Below are 25232 nucleotides of genomic sequence, written 5' to 3'. Positions count from 1 at the left end.
CCACTCGTTCAAGTTCAAGCCTGCTTTTTTAATGATCTCACAGCTGCTCCAGGATGCAATTTCCCAGCACGCAATGATTACTTCGAATGGGCCTGACACCCTTTTCTAAGACAAATGCCAAGTGCCAAACACCGAGAGTGTTGACTATGTGACAAGTGATTTTAATAAACTTGGGGGGGGGGGCAGGGACTAGAGATAAAGAAGGGAGGAAGTAAGACTAAAGAAATTAAGATGAGTTGAGGGAAAGTGAAGCTGCCCGTTTTCAATAAAGTGTAGATGCCAAACATACACGATCTGAACACAGAGCCATGGTGGAAATCCTGGTTCCATCTCTCATCGCTACTTGACAGTGCACAATTAAAATTCTACGTTTTAGTTCATTCCGCTGTCAGATCATGACCAGTGCCTTTGGACAGTGAGTGTCTAGTACAAAGACAAGTCATTGGTGGAAGTTTAATAAATATTTATTATGATTACAACATAAGAAAACAGTACTATGTATAAGTCATGGTCACCCTCACATACCCCTTCCCCCAGGGAGAGAGTCTGTGAATGGGATAAAAAGTGAATAAAGTACTACCCAGAAAATAAAGCAAAAACAAAACCAAACATATGAAAAAAAAAAGCAAACCATGATATGTTCAAATTCAAAAAATTGTGATGTTCAATGAACACTACATCTGTCCCTACCATTGCTAATACTTGGTTACTCTAACTTGGCAAAACTCTGAGGTCGAGTTAAGGATTCTGTCATATTGCCCTTTATCTGCTTGGCCAAGTGGTGGCTCTTTTTCAGCAACTCTGAAAATGTGTTGGCCAGAATATACAGAGAGATCAGCTCACCGACCCATGCCAAGAAGTAACTTGACAGTTGGGATTGCATGGAGGTCCTGTGTCCTGCTGTTGTAACAGCCACTGTGAAGACAGTGGTCGTGAAACTGGACCCACTTCTCCCATTGACTGTAATGTGTATTTCTAATAGTGATCTTAATGTAATGTTATGTTTTGTGGATATGTATATTTTTCTGTTTTATTTGTTGCACCCTCCCCCAGTACCCAACAAGTGTTTACTTTTGAAGTTTTAACTTTGAGCCATGACACATTCCCATACACTTGGGCAATGGACCAGTACTTGCTTAGAGATCACCCCTATAGGGACGATGTGTAGTGGGGCGATGGGTAGGTTCTTCAGGTGTGGGAGAAGTGAGGGTGCCATGAATATAAAGGAGAAACTGTTCGGGCCATGGATGTTATATGAACATGTGATAAAATAAAAAACGATTTAAGTCCTTGTGGACAAAAACATGACAGAGAATGGATGTGGATAAGGACTAAAGGAATTGATAGAAATAGAAGAATCCCACAGCTATGCATTATGAGTCTAAAAATAGAAAATATTGTAAATATGTAAATATTACTTAAATAGGCATCTGATGGCATATATTTGTGTTGTAATATATTTCCGTCATATAGATAGACTCTGAAAATAACATAGCTTAAAGTTTTCAACATACATGTTTGTATTTTATTATCACAAAATGTGTACCTACCACTTGCAAGTTAAATATGTTGGCATTCTAATCTCTCTAAAATTAGTTTTACAATTATTTATTTGTCACATATATATTTGAACATTGTTTTTACTCATATCACTTAAATTTTGTGGATATAGACATAGTAAAAAGAGGTGCATTTTCATATAGCTTATGTTCTTGAATGGAATATTTATGTAACAGGTCAGAAAGTCAATATATTTAAATCTATTATTAAAATGATGTCTCTTGGTCCTTAATTTATATTTTAAAAAAATTCTCCTTTGATATTTAAAAATAATAGATGAGATTAGTCCCTAAATAGTGGGATATATCTAAAAATAGATTTTAAAAAGACTTGAATATAAGGGAGTGGAGAGATGGCTGAGCTGTTAAGAGCAGTGACTGCTCTTCCAGAGGTCCTGAATTCAATTCCCAGCAACCACATGGTGGCCCACAAGCAGCTGTAATGGGATCTGATGCCTTCTTGTGTGTTTGAAGACAGTGACAGTATACTCAATACATTAAATAAATAAATAAATATTTAAATATTTTAAAACCATATATATGTATATAATATATATTTATATATATATATTTTATATATATAAAGATTATATATATATATATATATATATATAATCTTTTCACTTTCATACCCATATAAAAGATTCCCCTCTTCAAATAAAAATATTTTAAACTTTCCTCAGCATCTCACACCCAATTGTGATATTAAATGATCAGCCCAGGTAGCAAGTGATTTTCCAAATTGTAAAACACTTTCTATTGGAAAAGTACTGAATGTTATATCTTTCATTTTATCAGTCTAATCAACTTCTAAACCAAAGTAGGCCAGAACATTTTATTAATCGGTTAGCACTCTGTAAATGTCCTCAGGTTTCTATCTGTTTTGGGTCAATTTACCATGAATTGTAGACCAGTGAATAGCATGTGGTCATATGGTAGTCTCACGAAATATGGGAATAAGAGCACAACAATTGTGTCATCTCCCAAGAGGTAGGTAAGCCTCAAGGGACTGGCAACATTTAGGGTTGATCAGAAACTGAACATCAAATGGAATAAATAATGCAAAATGATTCTCTTTGTCTCCTGAAAACAGAATTATGGTGAAACATTGCAACATGTAGCACTGGTGCAGCCAGTATCTGAATCACAAATATTATTGGAAAAATATCTATGTATCCAATATTTAAATCATATCTAAGTATTAGAAACTTGAATCACATCAATTACAGAGGGGGAGAATGAGTGTCACTGATAAGCTTAAAAAAATACTCATATGAAAAATCACTTATGTTTTAAAAAGAATGGGTGCATATTTAATCCCTATAAAATGTTTTGTTTTGTATGTGGGATTTTTAATATTATGATCTAAGAACTGAAGAACAGAGTCGGTGATAAAGAGCAAACATTGCTTGCAGAGGAACCCAATTTCCAGAACCTACTTCAGGTGGATAGTCACACTCATCACAATTCAGCTCCATGGGAATCTGATGCCTCCTGCTGGCCTGTAGAGGCACTGCACATACCTGTTACAGACATAAACCTGCAATAATTCAAAGCAGTCTGAAAAAAAGTATGAACTAGCCTTTTTAAAAATAATACCTTTGTATAAATAGTCTGTTAATAAAGTAATACAGCATAGCTTAAATGTTAAAAACCAGCTTTGGCCAAAAAAGATCCAAAAGTCTGGTAGTCTTACCTCATCTGTGCAGGTTAAAATGGCCACAGACTACAGATGAGTACAACTGCAACCAAATCTTACATTAGTGCTAAACATTGTTCAGACCTTTGAATATGATTCCAAGTCCAACTCTTATTTATAGTTCTGTGGTGCTTTTATAGATAAATACTTGCATAAAGTAATAGCATAGACACACGTGTGGCACATAAAAATATGCACATGCATATGCTCTGGTCTCTTTTAAAAAATAAAGTTATCAGTGGAAACACTAAAAACTCATTAAAATGTGGCTTGTTTAATCAATGTGTAGTTTGGAGATCTGACTCTGGGTTCTGGCTAATGAAGTCTCTTTCTCCATGCTTTTTCTAGTTCTGGGAGATTCCCATGAAGGGTCCTAGGACACCACAGCAAAACATCCCTGGTTTACTCCCTGGAGAGAAATGACTGAATGAAGGAAAGGTGGAACAGATGACTTCCTCAGTTGAAAGAGACACCACATCCAAGACTCACTCAGCCTCTGTGGAAAAGACCCTGTCAGGTCTTGTTTTCTATAAGCCACACCTGATCTCATTCCTGGTCAAGGAAACATACTGAAATGTGAAGAGATAAAAGATGGAGCCCTGAACATGGCCATGTTTTCTCTGAACACACAAGGCTTTTTAAAATGGCAGGTAAAATTATTCCAAAGAAGTGAAGAAGAAAATTCATAATGGAAAGAAATCAAGCAACTATAAAGGATATAGCCAAAGTTTAACTGTTTTTCACTCTTAATCAATCAATACCAGAGGATTTTTTTTTTTTAGAAAAATGGCAAATACAGAGTACATAGCAAAGATTTTTTTTAATTTTTCTTTTTTATTTTTTAATTGGATATTTTATTTATTTACATTTCATTTACATTGTCACCCCCCTTTCCCCATTTCCCCTCCCTAGAAACCCCCTATCCCATCCCCCTCCTCCTTTTTGTTTTTATACCATTTCAATTACATGCAAGTATTAAGGTCAGTTCTAGGTTGAGGAACTAGCAATGCAATAATAACTAGTAATACAATAGATGCAAATAGTCAAGGAACAAGCAAGACAATAAAAACAAATAGTCAAAGAACAAGCAAAGAAATAAACAAAGTTCCATGAACACTCCTGGGAATCACTGTTTCTAAGGGCTTATCATAGCAAAAGGTTTTTAAAGTTATGCCATCTTATTGAACACAAATAGGCTTACACTGCAGGAAAACTTATTCACTGGGAAGTGATGTATCCCTTAAATCTAGTACTTGGAAGGGAGAGGCAGGCACATCTCTGGTTTTGCAGGCAGCCTGCTCTGTAAAATGAATTTCAGAACATCCAGGGGTACATAGAGAAACCCTGTTTTAAAAAAACCAAAACAGTAAGAACAAAAACAAATGAACAAGAGATGAGAGAGAGAGAGAAAGAGAGGGACAGAGACACACAGAGAGACAGAGACAGAAACAGAGACATAGGTAGGCAGGAAGGCAAGGAGGGAGGATTCATACTCAAGAGCTCCTAAAAGTAGAAGAACAGTTACAACAGTAAAAAATCTACCACATTAATAAACATCAAAACATAATACAGCCCAGAATGCCTACTAGCAGTTGGCTGATTTTTTTTTTAACCAACAAAAATATGGAAAGAAATACTGTGAATGCAGAGATGGTCGAGACGTGTTTATAAGTGCAAAGTCTGCTGTAAGACCATTGATAATCATTCACTACTCGTACATTGGGACTCATACTGAACAGAACCTGTGTCAAATTAAAAGTTGTGGCAAATGTTGAACTGTCCTTTAAAGCCAAGTCAACACCCCTAAATCTATGCTGTAGAAAAACAAGTGCACAGAAAGCAAGAAGAGTTTTTGCTGAACCTTACATTTTTATCAATACACAGGAACTTGTAGTGGACAAAAATGCTACAAACCAAAACGCCATGGCAAAACCTTTGGCAATTGCTCAAGAAAGAAATACTTGAAAACACAGAGGCTTTCAACTTAAAAAGTGGAGCCTTATCAATTGCAGGAGTCATTGGCACCAATAAATTTACACTGGATACAACCTCTGGAGTTAAGAAAAAAAACAGAAGCCTTTTGAAAGCTCTTTGCTTAAAAAAACATCGAATGGCTCCACATGGTTCAAAGAATGCAGAAACTGAGACTCTCACACTTATTACAGATGAAAAATACCTTGGGGAGGGGGAAGAAAAATATCTTAGTTGCTGTTAATACTACATGCAATTATTCTGTAAAGACTTTTGTCAAATGTACACAACTCTGATACTCAAGATACCCACACTGAAAACATTAACAACTCTAAGTGTATAAGGGAACTCCATCCAAGGGATCCTATATGTGTGGGTTGTAAACAAACTTTGCAAGCTGGTGAACCATTTACTGCACATCAACATGCGGGAAATGAAACATATCACCACAGACTTCAGAATGGTGCAGTTAACTCATCTAAAACATGATGCAAACCTGTTATATATTCAAATGCACTGCATAACCACCTCACCAAATGTCAGAAAGCAAAACTCTTCATATCATTATATCGGATCCAGAGAGCTTCTTCTGAGAGTCTAGTCGGTGTTCTTTTTAAAGGGGCCATAGTACAGACTCTGAAACACTGCACAGAATGTCATGTGAATTCCATCAGTTTTAGTCGGTAATAATGATTTTTTTTTAACCTGAGAAAACGACAGTACTCTGTGAAATGATCACATAATAGAATTCGATGTAAGACAAAGACTCAGAAAAAAAAGATCAGGAATGCGTTGGGGGAAGGAAAATATAAAATGAATATGTTATTTATAATGAAATCATTTTATATGTATGTGTGTATGCGTATGTATGTATATAGATGTATATGTATGTAAATATACATACACATATGTACACATATATATGTATATATTTACACATGTATATGTATACATATATATGCCTATTTTCCTTGTGCATATGTACATATATATATATACACATATGTGTATATGTGTGTATGTGTCTGTATGTATGTGTATATGTGTGTGTATCTGCATTTGAAACAAATTTGTCCTCTTGATCAATATAAGAGATAGGAAGCCTAAAGCTTTCAGGGTGATTTCTTATTCAGAAAATCACTACTTAACAGGAATTTGTCCTGTTCTCACCTCAGCAACAAACTGTGATCCTAATAGGAGCAAACTATGCATTCACATGTGTTGATTAATCTATCCAGAAGGCTTGGACACAGAACTGAGCCTCCTCCTGCCCACACCACTGAACCTTTTAGAGCAGGGTTAAGTAGCTACAGTGGCTGCAATGGAGAAGAGCACAGTGTACCACAAATTCATCTCCGTGAACTTCACAAATGGAGTTCTAGTCAACTCAGCTGCATGCTACCTGTGAGATCTTGGAGAAGACACTAACAGCTGCGAGTTGAGGACATGTATCGTTCCTAGAGCTGACTCACAGGGAAAATGCAATGTAAGTCAAACAGAAGCAGCCAAGGTTGGCCAGTGATTACCTGACAAGATATAGATGCCGCTTCAAGGATGACTGTCCTAAAGATTCATTTCCAGGTGTTCTATCTCCACATTGAACAAGCATGAGGACGACGGGTACATGTGCATTATTGGTAATCATGGTTAAACTCCCTAATATTAATGATATGTCCATTATGCCCATGAACTCAGCACCTAAGTGGCTTTTCTTCAGGGCACATTTGACTCTGTGGGTTATAATCAGCACACTCAACACCATCAACAGCAAACTGCTCAAGGACCGAAAGTATGGATCTGAATACATTTGCATGCGATTATTTCTTGGACATTATGCCTTTCAATTTTAATAGGGAAAAATCTCTGTCAGCTGGTTGTATAGCAGTCAAGGCACAGGAAATGAAATTGTCATTAATTCCTTGCCGTGAGTATGCAGAGGGAGCTAATGAACCACCCACACTCACCAACTCTCTGTCATTTATTCTGAATACCTTTATTATTTATCATTTGCTGAGAAAACATCTAATAATACACAGTGGTTGTGTCTCACAAATTGGTTCTTGGATGAAAGTCACTCCTTGAAGAAAAGCTATAATTTACAAAATCTTAGTCCCACAATTATCCTAAACTATTCTGTTTTTTTTTTTTTATTTTTATGTATGAGCCATCCTCTGCAGTGACAATATGTGCATCTTTTATTTTATTTTCCACCTTGAAAAAATTATAATGAGAAAAATATTTTTCAACATATGACAGGATTTGAGTTTGGCTAACGAGAAGCACGTTTTACTTTCTGGGCACATTTAAAGGGCATCGTATTACACAGGGAAAGAGGTTACACGAACACATGACTAACAGTACATCAGCATTCATTCAGTTTTTTTTTTTTTTCCATAGCAAGGAATTGGACCATCTCTGAATGGAGATTAAATCTATTTTTAAAATAATGTTCTAAGTGAAGGAAGAAGGTGGCTACTGCATTGAAATCCAGAAGGATTCCTATAGGGAAGACTAAGAATAAAATATCTTTTTAGAGTTTCCCTTCTGCTAGAGGTAATTCGTGGAAGTGAGAGTCTCTAAGGAAACAATCTGAAGGCATGTGAAGATCCATTCTGCTACCTGTGGGGCATATATGCTAGAACAGTCAGAAAAGTCAGGGTGGAGCTTTGAGATTGCTAAGTGTAGTACTTTAGAGTAGAACATTCCACAATGCCTGTCAACGAGATGAAGTTAATAAAATGATTTACCAGGTACCAAGTATCCACACTATACTCATTAAAGAAATGAAATGAAGATAATAACATAGCCTGGTAGTATGAGCATGGAGCTTGGTACACTTCAGAGCTGCATCTATCCAGTTTGTTACAGATCCAGGTCAGTCTGGTGCAAGTCTAAGCTCCAAGCACAATCAATATTGCCTCCTTCTCTTTGCCTCTGTTCATCCTGTCCTCACAAGAATTCAGCATTATTTTTTCTCACTGGAATGTCTCGTTATTTATAAAATGCGTCCTTTTTTTCAATAGCCACTTCCAGTTAGGAAATTGATTCTTTTTTATTTAAAAGCAATCCTGTTTCGGCATTAAAGAAAGCACACAAGCAAGCCCTTTATAGGAAGCTGCCTTGTGACTCTAGTTTCACAAGTCTGGTGCAGGGAAGCAACCACCTTATGTTTTATGGGTGAATCAAAGCAGCAACAAAGATTAAAAACAATAGCCAAATATGTATGCTTGCCATTCTGAGCCTCCAGGAGCTACACTGTGTCATTTCTTTCTGTCAACACAATGTACCCTCAGGCATTATATTTCACTTTTATAAACTGTGTGGGAAAAGCATCCTAAAACGTTGGTGCCAGAAAAACAATCTCAGGCTCCAACTTAATTAAGACTTGTCTGACAGTAAATCCATTAAAGATGGAAGACTGAAATGAGTGGGTCTTGTCACCGTGGGCTTCTGGCAGAAATGAGTAAAACCTCCCCCAGCACTACGTGAGTCTAGTCATAATTATCAACTGATATATAATACAAATAAGACACTTAAAATTTGACCAATTCCTGTAGGAATCCTCAGCATGCAAAGAGACAGACATCTACTTATTGATTCGTTATTTTATACTCTTAATAGTGGTCAGTGGGTATTTTGTTCATTTAATACTCTTTGCTATTACTTCTGAATATTAAAGCCAAAATTTGTTCTTTTCATTGTGTAAACTTAAGCTATACAACATGATATTCTGATTTAAAATATGTACTGAAATAATGCTCAGAAGCAATCTAGTCACTGAGGCAATCTTCTCACAGAGCTATGTGTTTGTGTGTGTGTGTGTGTGCCCTTAAAGTCACTGAACATCAATTTTCTTAATAAAATTGTAATATATACAATATAGATTATTATTGTTGTTGTTGTTCTTATTATTAAGCATGGTCTCACACACTCACATGTACACATATATACACACACATGCACATACTCACATGTACATATGCATGAACATACACATGCCCACATGTGCACATACACATTCACACATAGACACATACACACATATGCACTCTTTCACATACACACACACACACACACATTATGAGCAGCTCCACACACATACATAAACATACACTTATATACCTGCACACATGTATGCACATACACATGCACACTCAAACCACAACACATTCCTATTCTATTCACCGAATACTCTCTGAATGCATTACACCACCAAATTATTCTCTAGTGTAAATAATGCTGGATTTAAACACTTCCATTTTACAGATCTGAACTACGATCCTCACTCTTGTACAGAAACTAGTTTATCTACTGAGCCACCTACAAACCTCCACAACACTGGGTGGTTTCTAACAAAAACCATAAAGATATAAAAAGTTGAGTAAATACCAAATAGCCTTCAATTGCCTGAATTGTTCTTCCACAGTATATGACATATCAGACACAGCACCTCCCTTAAGTCAAATCCAGGCCCCATGCTAGGATTCTGTAAGGTACATGATGTACAGATGTATTTTAATTGCTATATAAGTACAGAAGGCAGTACTTGTGACTGTTGAGAATTAAACAATACACACATATATTCTCCATTAACATCTAGATTTAAATAGATAGTGGCCAGAGGCTCATACTGCATCTATGACTATAAGAAATTTGTAACTATAATAGCAGATGAGCTGTAGTCATTGGGTGGGAAAATACTGAATATTTCTCCTTTGCTGATGCTTTTTCTTTGACAACAAAACAACCAAGGACATGAAGACAATGTAAAGTCCATCTTGACAGCAGTCTGAGATGCCACAAGGCATAGGTTAGATACCTTTAAAGTCTCACAATACAATATCAAACTGTCCCTCTAATGGGGTGTCAAATACACACACATTTTCAAACATTTAAGGACTCAGAAAGCTATTTGGAGTGATCCTTCGTAAAGTAAAATTTGAGGATCAAAGAAAATACAGACCAAAATAACAAACAAAGACACTTAATTCTGAAACAGTAACTCTATTACACAGAACATGGGAACAGAATATTCCAAATTACAGTCATGTGTCTATTCTTAATGTACCTTATTACATTTAAAATGATGAAACTATATTTTAAAAGAGAAAACCAAAATTAGGAACTCAAAATACACATATCACTAAAGAAAAAAAAACAGAAATGAGAAATAAGACATAAAGAAAGGATGGTAGCTGGAAATGGAGAAAACTTTGGATTCAGGAGAATTTACATTTGAGACATTCAAGGCCAAAAACATTTAAATTATAAAGTAGGAAATGGCACCAAAGAATACACCATGGTTAATACACAGTATAATGTCATGTTGACCAAAGTCATAACAACCAAGGGGCTATGGGCTACAACCCAATCTTTACAGACAACCTAATCACAAAGCCATAGGTGCTTGTGTTGTCCATGATAACTCTCACACCTAGAAAAATCAGAAAATAAGTGTCGTTGACTATGAGAAATGGTAGGCAGAAAAAACACTGAAAATATGAAATGTACCCTTGACTATGGGAATTGGGAGTTGGAGAGTAAGATCATCTCTAAGGAGTGACATGATGTGACTTCAGAGACGTAAAGCCAGGCTGTGGGGAAGGTCACCGATCCCCACTTACTGTCTGACCAAAATAGAGGTCAGACTTCATCAGCTGAAATGCAAACATGAATGAAGATTGCCCTTCAAACCCCAACCCCACGCCTCTGGATTTGTTTTATAAAAGTACAGACATATCAGGAGAATTATATCGTTTTAACAGAGGAAACGTTCCTCTGTCTCTCTCTGTACAGTAACTCTATAAATGAATTTATAAACTACATCCGGCTTAACCACTTTTCTATGCTATTGGAGAATGCAGGCTGTGTTAACACACTATAGATTTTGAGTAAATCTGAGATGGGAAGTCAATGGGGGCAGAAGAAGACATAAGTGAGCTAAAGCTTACGTGTGTGCATCCATAGCTGTTGGAACTAGGCACCCAAGTTTATACTGCTTTGGGAAAGCCACATGAAGACTACACAGAAAACAGGCCCTCCAAGTCTAACTCTCAGATGGAATTTTGTCACCTTTGTGACTATTTGTGAAAAGCAAAACTTGTTAGAAGTTAAAAATTAAATCAAAAATGGCAACTGAAATTATCAACATGTTTTTTAATTAATTAACTAATTAATTTTTTTTTTACTGCTCCAGTTGACAGAAGTGGACTTTATTTGCTCATGGGCAAGGTATGGCCTAAACTTTATTTGATCTTTTTCTTGGAGTGTAACTTGTAGCTGTGGCGACCCTTCTTGTGGCAGTTGACTGCATGGGGGTGCAGGTGTGTGCAGTGCTTGTGGCAGGTCATTTTGTCACAGTTGTATGTCTGGGCAATCTGACAAAGAGAAGCCTCCATGATGTCACTATGCAGGTACAGTGCCAAGTGCAAGGTAGACTCTTTCTAGATGTTATAGTCGGACAGAGTGTGGCCATCCTTTAACTGCTTGCCTCTGCTGACCCAGTGGGAGGCCTCCCTTGCCTTGAATTTTCACTGGACTTTATTTTGAGAGTAATGGTCTTGTCTGTCGGGAACTTCATAAAGATCTGCATGTTGGTGTCTGCTGCATGGCCATCTCGTTTCTTTAAGTGTTAACATCATTGAAAACACAAATTTTATATTAGGTTGAGAAAGAGGCAATATCAAATTTAAGACAGCTTCTCTCCTGCCAAGCAAGAGCCCATCTTTGATTTTCAGGTTTTGATAAATGTTTCTGGGATATTTGAGGAAATTTCTAAAGTAACCAGGAGCAAAAAATGATAAAGCACACCCTGAAGATGAGAAGAGATGAAGGCTGTGTTACTTGTATTGTAGTCGTCCTTCTCCTACAATCTTTAAAAAGGGTTTGAGGGTTTCATACTTTGTGTATATCATATTTATACCATGTCTAACTCTGCCTGTGTACCCTCTGTAATGGCTCCACATACCTTTGTCATGGATCTCCCTCCTGAGTTCAAGACATCTTCTAATTATTTTATTTATACATGTTGATATGGGTGGGTGATATGTGATCTATATAAGATATATATAGGATATGTATTACATACATACATATATGTACACATATATATCATATGCATATATATGAACATATACATATAGATACACATATAGATATACATGCATATGCATATAACACTGAGTCCAATTGGTACTTTTGTATGTGTTAGGACTTGAATACTGACCACTTAGAATCGGGTTCTGGTCTTCCCTACACAATAATTTAAAAAAAAATAAAAGAAAACCAACACAAAAAGAGAATAGGCAACACAGAACTTGTTTCTTGGGTATCACAGAGCAGACTCCTTAGTTAAGAGTACTGGTTGCTCTTTTAGGAGATAGAGTTCTACCCCAACATACACAATGCAACCAGCAATTATCTGATGCTCCAGTTCTAAGGGATCCAATGCCCTCTCTGACACTGTGTGGACACAGAACATTGACATCCACATACGCAGAGCATTCATATGCATAAAATGAAATAAATAAATAAATAAATAAATAAATAAATAAATAAAAATAAAAACAACTGATTCTCTCTGTGCCAGTAATCAGTGACTGCCTGTATCTCTTTATCTAAAGTTTGGAGGTTCTGGAAAATTTTATCTAGTCTTGTTGACAAACTGTCTGCTGTGGGGCAGCCATACTGTTGTTAAGTTCACAGGCCAATTTATCCTGTCCTGTCCAAAGGATGTTATCAGTCAACAGTTTTCCTGGTTTTTAGACTTTTACGGTCTTTTGGTCTCATCTCCCACTATCCCCTGTGCCGAAGGTCTAAGCACTGTGTTACAGATGTCTCATTTGGGCTGCAGACACTCAAGCTACCTAATCGCTACATTTAATAGTTATAGATTTAATGGCCTTTGTCTGCTTTCAAACATTCTGATTTTGTTCTGATTAATCTGATGCATTCTGATTTTAAAAGTAGCAGCATCCATTGTTGCCTTTGATTGATAAAGGATAATTGTATATTTAGTGTTAATTAGAATTCTGAGTGATGGGTTTCACTGTGAAATTTTCATATAGATATTATTGTAGTTTGCTCATGTGTGCCCCTGCTATTCTACTGGGCATTTACTCCCCACCGCTCTCTTGTCTTCTTTCTTAATAAAATATTCTTCTTTGTATTTTTATAAAATAAAAAATTAAACATACACAGATATAGAGTGTATGCATATGTGTATATTTAGATAGATAGATAGATAGATAGATAGATTGATTGATTTAAGTTCTTCAATATGAAAGAAAATAGGATATTCTCACTACATTTACTCTCTTGCTTTTTTTGGTGTTTGTTTTGTTCTGTTTTAACTCACAGGAAAATAATTAAGGAGAGAATTTTTCTCCTTCTTTTTTTTTACAGTAATAGTATAAGTGAATTGATAAATTAAGTCCGGCCCAACCAATTTGCTATGCGGCATTAACATGCCGGGTATATTTTGAGTTCATCAGAAATCGAAAGTGCCTGTAAGGAGAAGGGCAAGGGAGTCATTGGTTGAGAATATGTAAAAAAAAAAAAAAAAAAAAAAAAAACCACACACAGAAGGGTTAAGAATAGGATGTTTTCCAAAAATACTTCCTGAAATTGAATATGCCACACTAAGCTGTTGATTGCAGGAGCTGTAAACAATGGCAGATACCACAGGGCTGTTGACAATGTGGATTCTAAGAAGCACTCACTAAGCAGTTTTGCTAGGTGCTGAGACCATTGCAATAGCAAGAGAAAACATGCAAGGCAAAATTGCCTATTTTGCTCTACAAGTCAGGATTTCAGCTCCTGAGCCCATGCATAAGAAAACAGCCATGTGATACTGAACTGCATAGATGGCCGGGGAGGCAGTGGCATGTGATAGAGAATCAGAACATCACCACAGCTGTGGTAGAGTGGCCTGAACTCATGTCCATTAAAAAAAAGAAAACAAAGCAAACAAATAAATGCCTTGACTATCTGATACAAACACTAATATTAACTGCATAATATTATCAATAATATCAGGAAAATAAAAACCACTAAGATGGCTCACCCAACTGAGCAATGCAAGGGTTGGTTGACAGAATTAGAACAGATGATATATTCCCTTGCAACGTTCCTCTATAATTCTTTTCAACAGAATCTCTCTTTGAAAATAATTGAAAGGAGCTTTCTTTCGAAATCAGTTGTAGGATTATTCTCGTGGATCGCCACTGGACATTTTATTGGAAGAAAGGGACCAAAAAAGGAAAATCCAGAAAATAGTGAAAAGCACAAACTAAAATGGCCCCACCTTGAATCTTCAGAGGTCAGATGACATCAGCCAGTTCCCAGTTTCTGTAGGGCCAGTGCGACGGATACCTCACACACAGTCAGATTGGTAACCAGGTAGCAACACTGTTAAGTACTAACTTGCAATTATGCTGCCTAGACCAATGGAGGCTGAGCCTGCCTTTATTCTGCATATCCTTATAATTCTTCCCTCCCAAAATAAAATGAACCCTGCCATGTTCATTTCCTTCAAAAAATAATCATGACATGTGAGTTTTATGCAGAGTACAACTAAACTTTCAGAGTCCATACAGTTCAATCGGGAGGCAGCCCTAACTCTTGGCTGTGAACTGACTACTGACTGTATTGCTTTCTCTCTTACCATGGAGTAGCTTCAGAGAGGTCATAGATCCTACAGAATTCAAAATATGTACTCTATGGGCCTACTCACACAATAGCCAAGAATGGTGGTTCTGGCTGGGTTACGTTTGGGGAACGGAGGAAGGAAGGATACTTAGGCATTGGGTTTCCACTGGGGTATGGTACTCGCCCACGTAAGCATGTAAAAGATTGAAAGAGGAGAGGACCCCATGCTATGCTCCGTTTGCTGTTTTCTTTGGTTTTCCTTTTAACTATTTTATGGTGAAGCCTGAGCAAAGGGAATTATGAGTAAATTGCTTGCTCCTTGAAAAAGATGTCTGTGAAATTTCCCGTTATAGGGTTTCTGGGGTTTTTTTTGTTTGTTTTATTTTGTTTTGTTTTAATGTTTTGCATTTTACTGCTTATCGATGACTTGTAACACTCTGGCAACAGACTGCTAATATTAATTTCTCTATCTAATATATATTATATATACTATATATACATATATATAATATATATATACATACACATATATACATATATGTGTGTCTATATATATACACATATATACATATGTGTGTATATATATACATACATATATACATTTTGTGTATATATATATACACACATACATATGTACATACATACACACATACATATATATACACACAATATAAAGCACTTTCCATCTGGTGAGACAAAAATCATGACTGACAACTTGTCAGACACTGCATTAATTCTTATGGACATCAACCAAGAAACTGCTATGCCCTAAGAGAAACCATAATAAAAGGCACCTGAGCATTCAAGGTGGGGCTTCCTGATCTCACTTAAACTTAGTAAACAGTCAATGGGCCTAAACCAGGCAAAAGTCATTGAGCTATACATAAGTAGCAAATGGATAAATTCTAAGACTGGCCCGAGGGACAGAGGGACTCTCAGGTGAAATTAGGGTCTGAAATAGTCCCCCAAAAGTCTGCATTCCATTCTTGATGTCTGAACTGGTACCAAGGGAGAACATGATACTTTGAAGGGAGAAGGACTGGTGGGAGATGCCTCTGGGTCTTTGGGTGTAAAAAGGACCTTGGGATTTCAGACTTTTCCTCCTGATCCAAGCTCAAAGAGGCTCTGTTCACTATACATTTCCACCAAGAAGCTTTGCTCCTGACCCCATTAAAGGCTGAAAATCTATGTGCCTGCCTGACTATAGTCTGGAAACTCTAAGACTAAGAGTTAAATCTTCACTTATTTCAGAGATGTGTGCATGTACACGTGTATGATACATCTGATTAATAAGGTACAGAAGTACATCACACAATGAATCAAAAAGAAAGCATGGCATCTGAAGATGCAGCGTAGAGCTGCACAGCTTTTCTGACACGAGGATGAATGTGGGTTTGGGTCCATAATAACAAGAAAGCAGAAAGCAGACCGCAACAAATAAGGTCCAAACCACAGAGAAATCAGGAAGTGTGTACTGCTCAGGGTCAGATAATGTGAAAGCCAAAGGATGGCATAGAAAATAAGTCAGATCCAAGCAGGAAGAGTTGAGGTGAGACGGGATTATGAGATCAGCAATGAAAATAAGTGTATCGTGTCTATTTGAAATTTGATTTGTTAAAAAAAAAGTTCTAAAATGGGGAACTTTCGAAGGCTCATTTTTATTTATTATTTAGTTTTAAATTTTAAAACCTGGAATATTTGTGTATGTATGCAGAGCAAATGTCTGAGGACATACATGTATAATTCTATAAGGGCCAGAGATTGATAGTAGGTGTCTCTCTCTCTCTCTCTCTCTCTCTCTCTCTCTGTGTGGTGTGTGTGTGTGTGTGTGTGTGTGTGTGTGTGTGTCACTGAAACCAGAAGCTTGCTAACTAACTCTCCTTGCTAGCATGACAGTTCCAGGGATCTCATTTAACCCCCACCTACCCAAATTAAAAGTGTAACAGACAGGGGCTGCCTCACATACCGTATTTTTTGTGTGAGCATTGGCCTTCCAACTCAGGTCCTTGCACTTACACACTTTACCACAGCCTTCTTTTGTCTTTTTATGGAATTTAAATTTTAGCTTAAGTATAAAACTGGTAAACTTATGATTATAAAAGTTTATGTTCTATGCTGACATGTCAGTTTCACTACTTTCTGATCATCATTGTCATCGCTGGCTTCATCTTTCTCCTCAGCTGCCGCAGTCTGTGTTTGAAACTCTCTAGTGGCTCGGGATGCTAGAGACTTGAGTTCCTCATGGCCTTTTATTTCTCTCACTGGAAATGAAGTGAGCGCCGTGCCTTTAAATGTGTCACTTGTATTTTTATTTGTATGTATGTATGTATGTATGTATGTATGTATGTATGTATGTATATTTATTCACTTTACCTTTGAACGTCACTTCCCTCATCCTCCCAGCACCCCCTCACACAGCTCCTCCTTATATGCCCTCACCTTCTCCTCGGAGAAGAGGGACCTCCACTGGATAACATACGTCCGCCCCCACCCCCCCCCCGCCATAAAATTTCTGCAGGACTAGGCACATGCTCTCTCACTGAGGTCAGACAAGGCAGCCTAGTTAAGGGAATAGGATCCACAGGGAAGGAACAGATTTAGGGACAGCCCCTGCTCCAATTGTTGGAGAGCCAGCATGAAGACCTACAAGCACATCTGCCACACATGTGCTGGGAGGGGGGGTCTAGGTTGGTGGTTTCATCTCTGGGAATCCCCAAGGGTCCAGGTTAGTTGACTCTGTTGGTCTTCCGGTGGAGTCCCTGCCCTCTTTGGGGCTCTTAATCCTTCTCCCAGCTGTTCCACAAGACTCTCTGGACTTTATCTAATATAACCTTTGTTTGTGGGTGTCTGTATCTGTTACCTCAGCTGCTCAGTGAAGCCTCTCAGAGGTCAGTTATGCTCAGCTTCTGTCTGAAAGCATAACAGAAAGTATTATTAATAGTGTCAGGAATTAGTTCTTGCCTATGAGATGGGTCTCAGTTTGAGCCATTCATTGGTTGATCATTCTTTCTGTCTCTGCTCCATCTTTGTCCCTGCACATGGTGTAGGTAAGACACATTTTGTTTGGATCAAAGGCTTTGTGGTTGGGTTGCTGTCCTTGCCCCTCCACTGAGAGTCCTGCCTGGCTACAGGAGGTGGCTATTTCTGGTTCCATATCCCACACTGCTAAGAGTCTCAGCTAGAGTCATCCCCATAGACTTCCTGGAGCTTCCTCAGTATCACATCTCTGGGATGTCCTAACCATGCCCCTCCTCCTGGTACCTTTAATGTCAGAGATCACTTGTATTTTTAGATGACGCCTATTATTTGTAAATAATAACAACAATAAAAGTAATAATAATAACAATAATAATAATAATAAATGCATAGCTTTCTTACCAAACATTTATGTTGTTTAAATTTCTTTTCTAGTTCTGTAGATTATTAGTTCATTTGTGGAATGTCCTCCTTAAACACCAATATCTCATTTTATTTCAATCAAATTTATATTATTTTGTCCTTTGGCATGCTGGGGGTTTTTTTGTTTAAATTTTTCATATTTAAAACTTATATTTAAATTTATGAGTCATATGAGTAATAGTATAAACTCTAGGGTATAAGTCCAATGTCCAATGCTTTGTTTTTTTTTTTTTTTCATGTGGATATCCAGTTCTCCCAAACATTGGAAAGATCATTTTGGGACTAGTGAACTGTCATGTTATGCAGATCAAAAACCAGTTGGCTGTAGACATAAAGCTGACTCATGTTCTGTGACCTCTCGTCCTCTGATGATGCTCTTTAGTGTCTGTGGGTGTCTCTGTGGCCAGGGCTGAGAGAGAGTGTTTTCAAGGTTTCTAGAGTGAGTGGCGGATGGAGACAGAACAAGCAATGGGTTTCAAATGCCAGCTCTCCCTGCATGACTTGCCTTGATATGCTACCTCTTTTAGTTTGCCTGTTCACATGAACTTACATGAATTCACAGCCTTTGCTCAACTCTAAGGTTCTGAGTACCTGAATGTCTAAGTCCTGGTCTCTAAAACTCTTACAGGTGTACATTTTGAAGGCCTTACATGCTATCTCATAAATGTTAATCTTCTTTAATATTTAGGATTCAAGTATATGTGTCTGGTCCTTTTCCTGCCTACTTAGAGCTAATAAATATTTTTAAGGGAAATTACTTAAGATTAGTATGCAAACGAGGCTGTACGACTCAATTTTTACTTTCTTCCATTTGTTATCTAAACAAATTTTCTAATTTCCCAAACATTGCAATTAGTGTTTTTGTCTAAAAAAAAAAAAAATGTGAGAGTCATAAGGATCATTCAAAATAAATAACCAAGTCAATTTCCATCACAGATTGTTTTCTTTCTCTTCATTTATTCACACAAGCCAGTGGATAACCTGTTTTAATGGCATATTTACTGGACAGCTATTATATGTAAACCTCAAACCAAATGAAAAGACAAAATACTGTAGGAGGAGCTAAGGTGGGAGGAGTAAGGAGAGGAAGAGGAGGAGAAAAGGAGAGGAAGAGGAAGTTAACGACAAGAGGAGGTCGATGGAAGAGGAAGGTGAAGGAGTAGGAAGTCGACAGAGGAGCAGAAGGTGGAAGGACAATGGAGGAGAAGCACGTGGCCTAGAAAAACCTCAAGTTATAAGGGATCTCATAGCTGGAGAATAGAGTAGTGTAACGGTAAATCTGCCCAATCTAGGAGTGCAGTTTATATCCATAAATACTGAGTTGTGTTTTCTTTGACCAGTCTTATTTGGGTCAGAGATTTACTGCAACAAAATACTACCTTTATAGGCCTCTTAAGAATATATGTGTTTTTCCACCAAATACAGTAGCTGATATCTAACACTGCAGAAGTTGTCATAATTCAAGATAGAGCAAACATGACGGCTCTTGTTGAGAGGGTGTTAGCAAAGAATGACAGTATGGAGAACTGGGATATCAGCTGAGCACTGAAGAGGGATTATTTTAAACATCTCACCTAAAGACACCATTAACTAAGGAAAATTTTCTTAATTTAAAATGATAAATCTTTTCAGAGATCAAGTGGCTTTGCCTTTGTATGTGTGGCTCTGCGCTGTACCAGACAAAAGTTGGCTAATAATAATATTGTCTAAATTACCATACCTTAGGTTTGGATAATTTTTCACTCCTCTTGTGTAAGGATTACACATTAGCTTTTGTGAGTAGGCCTCCTAGGATACTTTTAGCACTGGGAATAAGTGTGTGTGTGTGTGTGTGTGTGTGTGTGTGTGTGTGTGTGCAATCAACATCATCCCGTGCACATCTGTTTTGAAGGAGAATCCTGAATACTTTGCATGCAATCAAGGATGTTAGAAAACAATTTGGCATTCTAAAATTGCTACAAAGAAATAGTTACAACAGTAGATGGAAATTGCTATATCCAGAGAGAACAGTTGACAGGTGAACTTCTTGTTTTGTGAGGGGAATATAACTAAGGTTATATATCATAACCAACAGCCTACAGAAAAGCTTATAAGTTATAGTTCAAGTGATTGTTCATAGCATTAAAATATGAAAACAAAGAGTGTCTTATCTGTGTAAAGAAAATCATCAAATATTATTTCCTCAATTGATCCACATTGGTGTGATTGTTAACATAATAGCAACATTTGATTTAAAGTAGGCAAAGAGATTCCTTGGTGATGTAACATCTAAGGCAAAGCCAATAATCTTTCTCTAATCTACAATAATACAACAGAGGACTAATTTAGAACTAGAAAACAGTGCTCTGTAGAGCTGTGGATATAATTCTGTGTATGGCATCTGTCTTCTGTTTCTCTCATATCTCTGTTTAATCCCTAGCAGTCCCAATAAACACAGCATTTGATATTTAATCATTATTAACAAGCTGATTCTTCTAAAAAGAATTAACAGGCCCATTTCCAGAATCAGCCTACTGAAATCAGGGACTTGGGAATCAATAAAAAAGCAGAAAACAATGATGTAGAGATATTGCGCCAGGATTAAGATCCATAGAAAAATAAAGTGTGACGAGGACACAGGGGCAGGACATGGAGCACATAAAGTGTTAATGCCCATCTGAGGTGCCGTGCCTGAACTTTGTAGAGAAAGAATAAACCGCAATTGTCTTATAACTCAGTGTTGCTTGGATCCCTCCACGAATAAACAAAGAAAGGGCAACATATTGATTCTACAATTATCCAGAGACTTTCTCTCCCATGTGAAGTCTGTAAGTATTGCACCAGCAAAAGTAAACCAATGCCAAGGATGCTGTATGTTTTCTGTAACTATGCTGGACCAGCACATGTGCATGCCTCAGAAAGAGGATCCATTAGGCATCCTAAAGATACCTCAGAGAAAACTGTAAATATGTAGGTCATCTTCTCTTGTATATGGGTATGTGTATGTGTGAGTGCACACACACATGTGTGCATGTGCGTGTGTGTGTGTGTGTGTGTGTGTGCGCGCGCGTGCGTGCGTGTACATAGTGTAGTCTATATGTGTATGTGTGTGTTAGCCTTCATAGGGGACTGCTCACAGATGAAGAAAATTCTTCACTTCATATGATAACCTGTAGTTTACAAAGCATGTTAAATTCTTTCTATATGAAATGTAGTATACCTATAAAGAGTGGTGAATTATTTATTTATTTATTTATTTATTTACTTATTTATTTATAGTTTCACAACATTTACTATACAGTACTATTGTATGAAAGTTACGAAGGAGGTGAAGGTGAAATTCTAGCACAAAAAAATCAGAAAAATAATAGTAGGTATTATACTGCCTATTTCTAAACATGGGCAAATATTTGATATTAGACAGGAATACAATAAATACTTCTTATAACATTATAAAAACAAGACCCAGTGAATGCGAGGCAACATCACTGATTTCTCCTTACTCTCTTCCATCACTAAATTCTGAAATATTTATCCCCTTCTTGGCCCCATACAAAACCATTTTTGCCTTAGCTGGTCCTGAAATCTATGCTTTCTGACTATTTGGCTCTATTCCATCGGTGTTCACTTTCTATTATTGAGTAAAATATATTCACTATTCCCCTTCCATTCTTACTTTCCTCAAATTTCAGTTCCAACCCTGAACTTTTCTACTCTGGATCTCTTCATTTTCTCAAGATGCACATTGCTATAGTTCTCTAATTCACAGCAGTATAACATAATGGTGGGGATAGTTGAGACATTGAGTATGACCCAAAGAAGGGATAATAAAAGAGACCAGCATTAGTTGTTGGGAATACTTAAACATATCAGAGATGGTTGTATAAACAATATATTAAATTTTTATTATACTAATAATACATGTGAATCAACTGACATCCGTTGGTATAAAAGAAGGAAAGCCATACATACATTGTAGGGCTGGAAGTAAATAATGGTAGTTCTTAAGTTTCCTGAAACCCAGATCTTCACAGTTGAACTCACTTACCACAGGTAACCATGTTACTCCCAGTGCTGAGCAATTAACTTACAAAGCAAAGGAAAAAACCTCCTGTGACTGTGGTAAGGGCTGCTAACCTACTTCTCCATGGGGCTCAGAGTCTTTTCAGGGTCAGAAGTCTGACCACCTGCAGGACTGGGGAGGATAGGAAGTTTTCTCATCTTACACAGAAACTAAATAAATGATGGAACAGACCTTGATATGCAGAAAGGGCACATAAAGGAAGATTCTAACATAAGCATAATGGCTTCTCCTAAAATATTCCATGTGTGTGTAGTTAAGGACACTGTTTAAAATACATATTTTGGACGAATTGATTATAAAATGAAGATGTAAAAGAAAGAGCCATACAATATTATAAATGTTAATCTGTACTTTCTTCCCTTTTTCAAATGCCCTTTTATCCAATGTAATAATATTTCTGATTTCTGACTGCTAGGGATTGAGGTAAACCTGCAGAATGGATGAAGAAAACCAATTCCAATAGGCTGTCCTTTGACTTCTGTATAACCATGAACAATACACACACACACACACACACACACACACACACACCTACATAATAAAAAATGTATACAAACAAGTATATTTTAATAAGTATATGTAAACATGTGGCTTTGTATGCATATGTATCCGTATTATATATGTGCACATACACTTTCATGTATGAATGAATGAGGTGGTCTAAAGAATATTATTGAATGTGCTAATTCCTGCCTCTTTTCAATATACGAGTTTCTTATGGGATGAGGTTGCCATGGATACGGGTGGGAAGACTTTATCATTCTCTATGGGATTCGAGGCAGTGCACTAACCAATGAAGTGCCAGGAGTTGGTATCAAGAGGGTCAGTTTGCCTCTCTTTCTTGCTCAGTTAAGATAAAACTTGGAAATTTCCCTTTCAACTAGAGAACGCATGTTCATGTTCCAATGTAACAGATACAACCAAACATCCATCTGGTAGCTCCATAAGCCCCTCTTTGGTTCTCATTTCCCCTAGTGTAAAACCTGTTATCCCTTTTCCGGTCTCTGACTTTCACTCTTAAGGATATAGTTAATGCAATATGTATCCTAGTGTTTGATGCACTATGAGAGCACAGGCTAATAGTTGTGAGTTTGGATATGCTGCTACTGGGGCTAAGACCCACTTTAGAGAACAGGAAATATTAACAAGAAGTAAGTGCTTCCACAAATAAATCTCTGGTTACACAAAACAAATTGAGAAGGGTTTCAAGTCCAGTTGGTGTCTCAAATTGAAGTATAAAGATTTTGATGAGTTAGAATTGGAACTGCAGCTATTGCTAATGGCATTTCAAAATAATGTTGTATTAGAGAACATATACACACACATATATGTATATATATGTATATATATGCATATATATACATGTATATATATATGTATATACATGAGTGCATATACATGTATATATGTATATACTTATATATATAAGAAGAAGATGATGTAAATCTTGGTAGAAAACAATGCTGAAGGTATAATTTTAAGAGTACACCTCGAATTGTAGGAATCAATACAGGTCATAGTGGAACTTGAGAAAATTATGCTGTTTTTAGACTCATAACTCAATATTAGAAGAACTCATGTCCTAATTCAAAAAATAGACTAAATTCTAGAGAGACTCAAATATCGCCATAGAGCTAAACAGTGGAGTGGAAGCTTATAACCTGTAATGAAATGACTTTGTAATATTATCACTCAAATCTTTAATATGTGAGTTTTCTTCTTCTCTAAGTGATGCAGACACCAGACTCATGAATAAATCAACACATTTTATTACTTATCTGAAAACAGAAAGTAAAAGGTTAATATTAAACATGATAAAATATAGTATATACTCAAGAGAATGACAGTATTTTCAAATCAAACCCTGGAAAAGGATCTCATTTGAAACTTAGGGTCAAGGCTAAAATACATTTTTTCCTATTATCACACAACTGATCACATGATAAGCTATACTAGATGACAAAGAAGTTCTAAGGCCTGGTGGTCTAAGAGGCACTCAATGTTATAGACATTATCTCACTAACTCAACTGAAAGACATTAAAGGGGAGGGAGAGGAGGGAGTTTGGGGGATGGTGGGCTTGTGGAGGGGTAACAGGGAAGTGGGATATCATTTGAGATGTAAGCGAATGGAATGATTAATTAAACAAAACAAAAAAACCATTAACTTCCACTAGTCTATGATCACTTGTCTTTTTATTCTCCTAACAATGTTTTTCAGATGAAGTATTTTAATCAAATAGGATGCAATACTGTGATCTCTATGTACCACAAAATGATGATGTGTCACCTGGTATCATAACTCTCAGATTTGAGAAAGCTAAAGTTCAAAGACTTCCCCTTGTATTTTTTTCTGGAACCTTTGTTTTAGGATTTACACATTGATCTTCAACCACCTTTAACTTTTTATAGCATCGTAAGACAGATCAAAGTTCCAATGTGTGTGTAACTATTCAAGCATTAACTCAGCACTGGTTGCAAACACTGTCAATCATGATGAAACTGCATTTAGAAATTTGCTGCAACTAAACATACACCAGAGGCTACAAAGTGACTCTTTGATCTGTTCTCTCTACCCAGTGTTGTTCCTGTGCTAGTCACTTTTAGTCTATTGACATGGGATCCTTTAATATATTAATCTTTCAAGTATAGTTTGGTTCTGTTTCTGGAATAGGTCCTCTGGTGGTCATCCTCGACCTCTATGCAGTTGAGGATGACCTTGAACTCTTGACTTTCCTTCTTCTACTTTCCTGATGTACTACACCACAAGTGGTTTATATGGTACTGAAGCTCTAAGACAAAGCCTCCTGTATGCTAGGTAAACACTTTACCAATTGACCCATGTCTCTATTCCTGTTTGGTATATTATGACTCAAATATTTCTCATAAGAATTC

This window comes from Arvicanthis niloticus, chromosome 20 (genome assembly GCF_011762505.2).
Source record: "Arvicanthis niloticus isolate mArvNil1 chromosome 20, mArvNil1.pat.X, whole genome shotgun sequence".
NCBI lineage: Eukaryota > Metazoa > Chordata > Mammalia > Rodentia > Muridae > Arvicanthis > Arvicanthis niloticus.
The sequence above is the reverse complement of the archived record's forward strand: the minus strand, read 5'-3'. Positions refer to the sequence as shown.